The 10,469-nt window shown below is 33.9% G+C and overlaps 1 protein-coding gene across 1 annotated transcript in view; it reads left to right on the top strand.

Moving 5' to 3' along the window:
• The first annotated feature begins 7,697 nt into the window (after nt 1–7,697).
• Nucleotides 7,698–10,469, top strand: part of LOC129745444 (P protein-like) — a 70,381-nt gene continuing 67,609 nt past the window's right edge. The window contains exons 1-2 of the mRNA XM_055738528.1: nt 7,698–7,813; nt 7,913–8,480. The gene's annotated coding sequence lies outside the window, so the exon portion shown is untranslated. The remainder of the gene's footprint in view (nt 7,814–7,912; nt 8,481–10,469) is intronic.

Genomic DNA, 10,469 nt, shown 5'->3' with positions numbered 1-10,469 from the left:
CAGATTACCTCGATTGAATTGCAAAAGACCTGGATTTTATCGATCCCACCAAAAGGTAGGGCAAGTTATACCTAAATAGGGTTCCGCCCTTCAGAGAGCCAGGAAAAGGAATATACCGACAACGATCGATGATCAGTTCTTGGGTGATAATAGGGTACCTCGCTTAGACCTGCAAGCATGCTAGCAGCATAAAGTGATGATCGATTATCATAAACGATCCCTTTCCGATGGCGCAGATTGTTCAGTTTTATCGCTTATTCATGACCCGCGCGAATGCTCCACAAACTAGCTCGGGAGGAGTACTCTTCCAGTTTTCTGGATGACACTACCGATAGAAGGTTTCCAGAAGGACAAACAATACTTATTTTCGTTAAGAAGAAAAGCTTTAGCTATTGATTTCTTAAACTAATTCTATAAAAATCTAAAATTTATTCAAAAATTTCTTTCCGAATATTTTTATTCGGTACTGTAATCAGTGTCGTAAATATGAAAGCAAGCGTTTAGTGGCGGCACGATGTCTCACCGGTGTAAAAGCATTACGAAAATGGAAATCACCTGGAGCACAGTTCTGGGCGGTCGAAGCCGCGTGCCGGCGTTTGTTTATAAACAAGTTTTTTTTTCTCTTCATCTTGCTCCGGTGATGTTCACTCGCGTTTATGCTGGATCCGACGGCACCATTTAATGGAGTATAAACGGTTGTTGTAGGCGTTAAAGTGTTTAACAGGAAGTGTAATAATTTCCGACTTTCGAATGATAATGGCTTTCGAATTGAGAGCAGTGCTTTACGGAGGTTTGGTTGTCCACAGCATTTAGGCGACGAATTCGATCAATTAGTACGACCAGAAACTAATCACAATTTTAAGAGGAAAAGTTTTGTAAATTATCACGTTTGTCCCCTTTCCTGAGCTATAAAAACAAAGACAAAAACGACAAAACTCATAAAAATGACGAAACTGACAAAAAAAACAAAAATAAAAACATATAAAAAAATACAAAAATGACCAAAAAGAACAAAAATGACAAAAAAAAACAAAAAAAGTTGAAAGGACAAAAATGAAAAACATAACAAAAATGACAAAAATGAAGAAATGACAAAAGTGACAAAAATGACAAATAAGACAAAATGACAAAATTTACAACAATTACAAAATTATCAAAGATAGCAAAAATTACAAAAATGACTAAAATGACAACAATAACACAAAAAAAAAAAAAAACAAAAATGACAATAACGACCAAAATGACAAAAATGACAAAAATGACAAAAATGACAAAAATGACCAAAATGACAAAAATGACAAAAATGACAAAAATGACAAAAATGACAAAAATGACAAAAATGACAAAAATGACAAAAATGACAAAAATGACAAAAATGACAAAAATGACAAAAATGACAAAAATGACAAAAATGACAAAAATGACGACAAAAATGACAAAAATGACAAAAATGACAAAAATGACCAATATGACAAAAATGACAAAAATGACAAAAATGACAAAAATGGCAAAAGTGACAGAAATTACAAAAATGACAAAAATGACAAAAATGACAAAAATGACAAAAATGACAAAAATGACAAAAATGACAAAAATGACAAAAATAACAAAAATGACAAAAAATGACAAAAATGACAAAAATGACAAAAATGACAAAAATGACAAAAATGACAAAAATGACAAAATTGACAAAAATGACAAAAATGACAAAAATGACAAAAATGACAAAAATGACAAAAATGACCAAAATGACAAAAATGACAAAAATGACAAAAAATGACAAAAATGACAAAAATGACAAAAATGACAAAAATGACAAAAATGACAAAAATGACAAAAATGACGAAATTGACAAAAATGACAAAAATGACAAAAATGATAGAAATGACAAAAATGACAAATATGACAAAAATGACAAAAATGACAAAAGTGACAGAAATGACAAAAATCACAAAAGTGACAAAAATGACTAGAGTGACAAAAATGACTAAAGTGACAAAAATGACAAAATAACAAAAAATTACAAAAAATACAAAAATTACAAAAATTTCAAAAATTACAAAAATTTCAAAAATTTCAAAAATTACAAAAATTACAAAAATTACAAAAATTACAAAAATTACACAAAATTACAAAAATTACAAAAATGACAAAAATGACAAAAATGACAAAAATGACAAAAATGACCAAATTGACAAAAATGACAAAAATGACAAAAATGACAAAAGTGACAGAAATGACAAAAATGGCGAAAATGACAAAAATGACAAAAAATACGAAAATGACAAAAATGACAAAAATGACAAAAAAGACAAAAATTGCAGAAATGACAAAAATGACAAAAATGACAAAAATCACAAAAATGACAAAAATAAAAAAAATGACAAAAAGGACAAAAATGAACAAAAATGACAACAATGACAAAAATGACAAAAATGACAAATATGACAAAAATTACATAACTTACAAAAATTACAAAAAAAATCAAAAATGACAAAAATCACAAAACTGACTTAAGTGATTTCGTTTGAAATGTAGAACTGTGCTGCAACCTGTATGCAACTTATGTAAACCTAATCGTTTCAATTTGTCTTAAAAGCTGTGTCAAGCTTTGGATTATTTTTTTCCATTTGAAAAGCTCTTTTTAATCTTGGTCTCTTTTCTCTCTCAAATGTGAGTTCACCTCATCTCATGCTCACCTCACAAATTGAATGGAATTGCTGAGGTGGAAACGCATGGTATATAATTCGTTTTTCCAGTTGCAATAATGTTTTCATTCCATTTTCTTTTGTTCAGTTGATGGTACTCATTCTTGGCAAACAAGTACCTCCTTCCAAGATTACCGAAACATATGTGTTGTCTGTTTATTTGCATGATAAACCACTCAGCGTGGTGGTGTTTAAGTTGTTAACCTTTTTGTACCTACTTGAGTAACTCTTTGGTTTAGTGGAGTGGTTAGTTTGGTCGTTTTGCTAAGCAAGCAATCAAATGGTACAGCAAAGTTTGTTCAGGAAATATTGCAATTAACACTAAGAAAGAAATTGATTTTGATATAAATATATACAATTTAAGTTCTTTTTTAAGGAGCAGTCTGCATTGAATTAACAGGAAAGAGTAATAAATTAAAAAAAGAAAAGTTGTCCTTCAATTCCCTCCCACCCGTTTATTATAGTTTCTCCTATAGTTATAGTAGCAAAAAGAAAGCCTAAATTTGTTTTGCGTTGCTTTAAACAGAACATTTATAATTTATCATAGTGGGCCTTCTGGGGCTCTCAAAATTCAGCACACGCGAAAAAAAGTTTAATTTCTAAACTTTGTAAAAAAAACATTGATATCAGGGAAAACCTTTCAGGTACATACTGTGTATCGTTCTAAGTGAGTGGTTTTCAAGGAAATAAGGATACATTCAAAACGTTAGAATTTTCGAAAATATCTTGCCATGGTAGCTTTCGACTTAGCAAGGAATATCACTAGCATCTGGTGAAAATGGTGAAAAATCTGTAGTTTTGAATACGTTTTCAAAAATCTCCGGGCCATTAAGTGCTGGTTACGCATTTGGAAAAAATCCTAAAATGATTGCTCAGTATGTTTCTACGTACAAAAAAACCACTTATCCGTGGGAATGGTTGGATTTATTAATAACATCATCCATTGAGAAATTCTCGCAGATTAAGTGGTGGGGCTTCATGTCTGGATTGCCGCTAAACTTTTTCCAGCACTCAAATAACCTGAAATGTTAGAGATCATTCAATGTAACCGAATCTTATCAATTTTAAATATAGAACACCTCCCTGCTTTAACCAGATGCACAAAAAAATGTTTTATTTGCTATTCCGGATCTGGAAGCAAAACATCCAACAACTGCACAGTTTTTGCGGTCCATTTTGGTTGAATGACTACTTGAAATTTATGCTAATAAAACGAATTCAAACAACGGTTACTTTGATATCTTTTTACCTTTTTTGAAGTTTACGTTATCAAAGACTCGAACTATTAGGTAGTACAGAGGGCGTACAATCTATTTATGTATGCTTATATGTACCTTTAGTAAAAAAGTTCATAGGAAGTAAAAAAAAATGTATAATTCTTTGAAACGTATGGTACACGGAAAATAAATAAATGGTAAAATTTACCTTTTTGCGAGGTGATTTTTTTCCACCCCTCTTTCGAGGTAAATTTTACCTTTTTTCATTCACCTAGCAATAAGGTAAATTTTACATTTTGTTCAATTCACCTAGCAAAAAGTTAATTTTTACCTTTTTCGCATTCACCTTGCAAAATAGCGTTTTCCCATTCACTGATTTAAAAAAAAAATTCTAGTAGGTTTGGTTGGTTTCTTCAATAAAAATGGAAATAAAATGCATTGAAAAATTCATATTTATTTAAAATAAACAGGGGCTTTTCATTATATTTATTTTTGAAATGTATCACGGTGTTTAAAAAAAATAATGAGGTAGGTCCTTTTTTCGCCAGGCTTGTGGCAATTCGGCTTCGCGTTCTGCCGCGCCATAATGGCCACTGAATTCTCCTGCACTGCGTTAACGCATTCATGCCCTTCTCCGTACGACTAATCCGGTCAGGTCCGGCTTTTCCGGAATGATATCTGGAGGATGACGTGAAATACATCTCGAAGTTGGGCCGATCTGAAACAAAAGCAAAGTATTATGACGAGAACCAGCACAACTAAAAATGATATCTAAAAAAACACTTACCATTCTGTTCCAATTTTCTCATATTAGCACGAAACAAAACTTCTCTTCTGAACGACAAAACAGCTCAACCTCAATAAATGAATTCGCAAATAGTTACTTTTTTTCGAGATGAATTGTACCGTTTTGTTTAGCTCAATCCAGGTCAACTTCACTTCCCCGATCAGGAGAGCATATTAAAATAATAACTCAAACGTATCTCACCAAGATATTTACATATGATTCAGTTATAATTAAGTATTCCAAATTTTCGATTTTAAGTTTCTTCAATCTGAATTATATCTTATTCTGATTGACAAGCTTGAATGGGGTTGAGCTCATATTCATTGATCAAGATTTTTTTCGGATTGAGCTAAAATAAAATGATTATATCTTATTTTGATATACGTTCAACTTTTTCTGAAACACGGACATCGAAGTCAACGGCTCAAACCTTACATTAACGAGTTTCGCTCAACAGATTCATAAAGTTGAATCAAACTTTTGGGAAACCAAAAATGGGGCATGGTTTTATCAAATAATGTGGTTTATTGACCTTCCACTAGAAAATTTTCTCGAAGCACTCATATCTTGATAAGTTATAATTTTGATATAATTTGTTCTGTCCAATATCAAACTATGCTATCTGAACGAGATATAATCTTGATAGGAGCATATCAAGAACTGATATAATTTAGCTATGATCGTATAGATTTTTTGATATAATTTGAGATATTTTAACATCCTACGAGTACTAAATTATAACTCAACCAGATAGGAAAAAATTGAATATCAAAATATCTCATCTTGATATAATTTAGTTTTTCTCTTCTGATCGGGTCGCTACGAGGTAAGTTTTAACTTATTTGGTTTTACCTTTTTTTCTAGGTGTATTATACTTTTTTATTCGATCAATTCAGGTGAACTTCACCTCGCTAATCTTACCGATTTACCTTTTTTGGATTCACCTTTTTTCTCGGTGAATTGTGTGGTGAATTGGTTTTATTTCATTTTTGTTTTTGCACTCACTCACAGCACAACTTTATTCCTCAAAAGACGCCAAAAGAATCTGTTAATTTTTCATTCGATTGCATCCGGCTTCCTACACTCATACATTCAAAGCTGCATGAATGAATTGGTTTCGTTCAATGTTCCACAATGAATTCATTCAACAGCCCACTGATAAAACATTTTCCGGGTTGCCAAAGAAACTGAATTACTAAATGTAATTACTAAATGTTATAAACATTTTTCTTGATATTATTGTTGTTTCACCTATATCTACCACAAATTGTACCATTTTTCCAACCTCGATTCAGGTAAATTTTACCTCGCTGTGAAGTGAGTTTCACCTCGAAGAGGTAAATGTTACCTTTTTGGCTTACACGAGCGTTCACCTTGCTATCTCGGTAAATTTTACCTTTTTATTATTTTCCGTGTACTTGTGGTCCACGTTTCTTTCTGTTTCTGTAATCTAGATGTCTCTGTGTTCTCTTCTCCATGGTAGGCCCAACCACTTTATGTTTTTTTAAATCATTTTAATGTTTTTATGTTAAAATTATTCAATAATGAAAATGAAAAAAGACAATAAGAATAATTGTAAACTTTTATTGTTCTTTGGGACTCAGACATAAGACATAAGGCTGTGGATTTTGAAGTACGATTAGTGATAGATGGTAATAAATGCATATTTTATTTATTTATTTTTTTCAAAACATTGAAATTCAGCAGTAGAGAAAAATCAAAAGCCATCATAGTCATTTGCAGCAACTGAAATAATATTTTCTCTTGATCGTTCTGAAACTCTAAAAAACGCTACATATTTAAATTAAAGGCAAAAAACATCATATTTGAATGATGTTCTGTGTTCAGCCAATAGATTAAAATCGAGGTTGAAATTTGTTTTTGTCCCAATGTCCCAAATAGTTAGGAAAAAAAGATGATATCCAGTTCGAAATTCTGAAGTTTAGCAATGAATTTTGTACGATTAAAACATCTTGAGGACTTGAAATCTTTAAGTAATGAAAATCGGTTCATATAAAGGGTGTCCACGATAAAACTTCTATACACACTTTCGAGATTTCATCCAATTGCCATCAAATTTTCAGGGATTGAAAAATAAATATTTAACTTCATTTTACCATTTTACTCATATTCTATTTACAGTCCATACGCAAATGCCCGCATCTTGGCCTTAGATGAGGCCATAAGATTCTGCACAGATTGATTGTTGGGACGTTGTGGGCCTTCAGGAGAGGAAGCAGCGTTTTATGGAGTCACTCTTTATTGTACACCTGTTCGTTCATCGTGTCCTGGGTTACGAAAGGTGCACTCCGCTTCCCGTACGTGCAGATGGCTTGCCATACCAGGAATTCATTCGCGAATTTGGACATCTTCAGAGTTCGGACATGCTCCGGAACGCTGAATTTATCCTTGGCCGTGAAAAACAGGAACGATGCGAGAGATCCTTGTTCTCGTGATGAATGCGCATTTTATCACGCACGAGCTGTTCTTTCGACTTCATTTCCGCGAATTTTGATCACAGAACTTTAAAACTTGAAGAATGTAAACAATGCATTATGAACTAAATCCACCCAAATTTTCATTAAATTCTACGCAACGGTTAAAAAGTTTCATAGTGTGGCAATTTCATCGTCGACACCCTTTATAAGGTGTGAGATCTGGCGTCCACAACTTTTTCTACCTAGGACCTTAGTGCAATAAATTTGGTTGGAAATTGAATATTAAAAATGCTTTTGATTAAAATGTATCTTGAGTATACAAACAGTTAGTGGTTCATCAAAAGCGGTATAATTCACGAAAGACTTTCATTCTGAAGCTTTTTCCAGCACCAATTCCACTGTGAACGTCAACGCATTGAAGTTTCTTCTTACATTTTCCCGCAATCGTTCTCCGTGCCTGGAGTGGGTGAGTGCGTTTTCGGGAAAATCTCACTTACACTTGCTGTGTGAGTGTATGAGCGCCTGGAAACGGAGTCTCACTCCACGCAGCCGAAGAAGTGAGAAAAAAGGAACGCGATGGGAAATTGGATACTGGTTCCGACAATTTTACCGCCTCTCCTCCTGGGTCCCTTCTTCCCACCGGACCTCTAATGGATGCCGCAAGTAAGTGTGTAATCCAAACATGAGACGCTGGCTGTAGGTTTTTTTTCGGTTTTTGTATTTGTTTTTCTCTTCTCTGTCTGCCTGCCTGTCTCCTCCTAGAGCTATGCAAGGTAATCGAAGGAAAAACGTGGTTGAGACAGAGGACACGATCCATTTGGAGAATTTGGCAGCTGTCGGTCTCGAGCTTTGGAGCTGAACTTTGGAACCCGGTCTCGTCAGTCGGTTTTCGGAAGTGGCCAAGACAGGAAGTGCGCGCTGTTCGGGTTGTTGAGGTTAGGTGGGTGTTTCTCAGGAGCCATTCAGGCAAGAAGAACGAATCCTATCACGGCGAGAAGAGAATGAAAATTTGAAGCTTTCCCAGATTTTCCAGTGTGTGTGAATGTGTGAGCTGGTTCGTTCTGTTTTTGTTTCCTTGAGACGGCAGACGATTCGGGGAGTGAAGTTTTTATGTTGTGCGAATAATCGACTCAGCATTTTTGATTTCATACATTGCCAGTAGTGAGTTTTGGTGGGATATTGTTGTGCAGGTGTAAAAGTGTTGATTCGTACAGTGTATTTCATTTCGATGAGTCATAAATTGGAGATAGAATCGCCTTACTTTATGCCAACAGATAAGTTATCCCACGACGAGGGAGCTTTGGAAGAAAGTAAAAGTTGACTGACACAGGTGAGTTATGATTCCACGACACAGAACAGTGGCAAGAGCTTGTTTGTTCGAAATATGTGTGGTCTGAAATTATATCTTTTCCATCATTTTCTATAAAGTTATCATAATTTAGGAACTTTAAAAAGGCGATTTCATCAAAAACAAGAGCAAATAATAACTCATTTTCAGTCAACATTAATCAAATAACGACCTTTACAATGTCACAGCAATAAATCAAATAATTACTAGATGGATCAACGGATCCGATATCTTTATTACTGCCGGCTGCGAAGTTTATTGATTTTGAAATTATCGTCAATATGTACTATGCATCGAAATAACTTCAAGCATATTGATGGCTTTCAGTGAACATATTTGTTTTATTTGTGTTTTATTGTGCACAGTATTTTTTTTTAATAAAATATGTAGGTATAGAAAACTTGAAACTGCTTTATTTTAAAAATTGAGAATTTAGCACAATGTTTCTCGTTAATTTTTCATGTTTTTGGATTTGTGATTTAAAAGTTTGTTTATATAGATTTTTCTGTAATAATTTTGAAAAGTAGATAAATTAGAACATGGGGTAAGGGGTTAAGTTCGATATTTTATTTTAAATCTCGTCATTCAGTGTCAGAACTTGAAAAATATTTACTTGGTGAAAAAAACATTCTAAGAGATCAGTGGAAAGATAATTTAACATCAATTGAAATACCTTCCTTCCTTCTGAACTTCCATTTGCGTATGAAAAATATTTCATTCAGAGCGATTCCCGATCATCCAGAAGCCATTCTTATGGAATTACCATTCACGATCGACACGGTGCGTGATAAAAATTTGTGTCATTTTAAATTGAAGCCATTCGACATAATAGTGATGGAGTTACTGTTAACCCTGCGTGCTTCCTCCTCAACTAAACATTCTCTCTTTCCAAACTACACACTGTAACTCCATAACACTGGTCGGGAAAACAGCGTGAATGGTAATTGAATTCCATCCGGAAGCTCGTAAAATACTCGCTAGCTCACTCTCTTAATCACAATTATTACAAACGACCCTTCTGCATCGTTGAAGGATTAGTGGTAACGGGGTAAAAGTGGCATAAGTGCCTGGTAGGAAATGGGTCTATTTTGTTCAAAATTTCACTAGTTGTTGTGCTCTAGATTATGCTTAATAATTCAAAAGCTTTACAGATTCAAAATTCATTTAAACCTGATACGGATTAGGTTTCGTCACACAGGTTTGGGAAGTAGGCGTTGCCTGGCAAGGACTTCAAAGTTCTCGTTCCGTAAAATAAGTGTTTTTCCAAATGTAAGAAATAATATACAATAGAAAAAATCGAAGTAGTCATCGTCTGAAGAATGACGTGTTTTTTTTCAAGGTGTTAAATTTTAAGTTAATGTCAAAAGTGAAATTTTTTAAAATAATAAGAATAATCATCATTATGCCGGTGAAGAATACCCTTAGTAAAGAATCCCAATTAGTGTCGAAGGATTCTTCCGGGCCATAATCACTGCCAACCGCCACGGTCAGTCCAACAAGCAGTCAACTAGTGTTAGCAGTTCGAGAGGCGGATCGTAGTTTCTTCTCAACGGATTGTAGCCATCGGTTCATCAGTACATTTGATTGAAGATATGATCGAAATTCGAAAAAATGATCGAAAAGAATAGGTGAACCAGTTGGAAAAAGGAAAAATTCACGAAGCCATTTAGGGAGAAAGATAAGTACCCTTACATTCAAGAAGTTTTAGTATCCTTTTAAAACGGTACGAGGTAATGTGTAACTTTTTTTTTTATTATATTCCAACAATCAAAATAGCTTAACTCTATAAATGGGGATGTTGGGGGGGTTGGACAGGGCATCGAACGATCCGAAAACTGATATACAATGGATTGTGGGTTCAAGCCAGCCGGAGTATCTCGGCAAATTTAGAATCATGAGTAGGTTACTTAAGTACCTTTTCAGAATTCTTAATTTGTTTCGAACAGTTGGAAGGGAGTGAGATGAGTCAAA

Source organism: Uranotaenia lowii, chromosome 2 (genome assembly GCF_029784155.1).
Source record: "Uranotaenia lowii strain MFRU-FL chromosome 2, ASM2978415v1, whole genome shotgun sequence".
Taxonomy (NCBI): domain Eukaryota; kingdom Metazoa; phylum Arthropoda; class Insecta; order Diptera; family Culicidae; genus Uranotaenia; species Uranotaenia lowii.
This window is presented reverse-complemented; position numbering and strand designations above follow the sequence as displayed.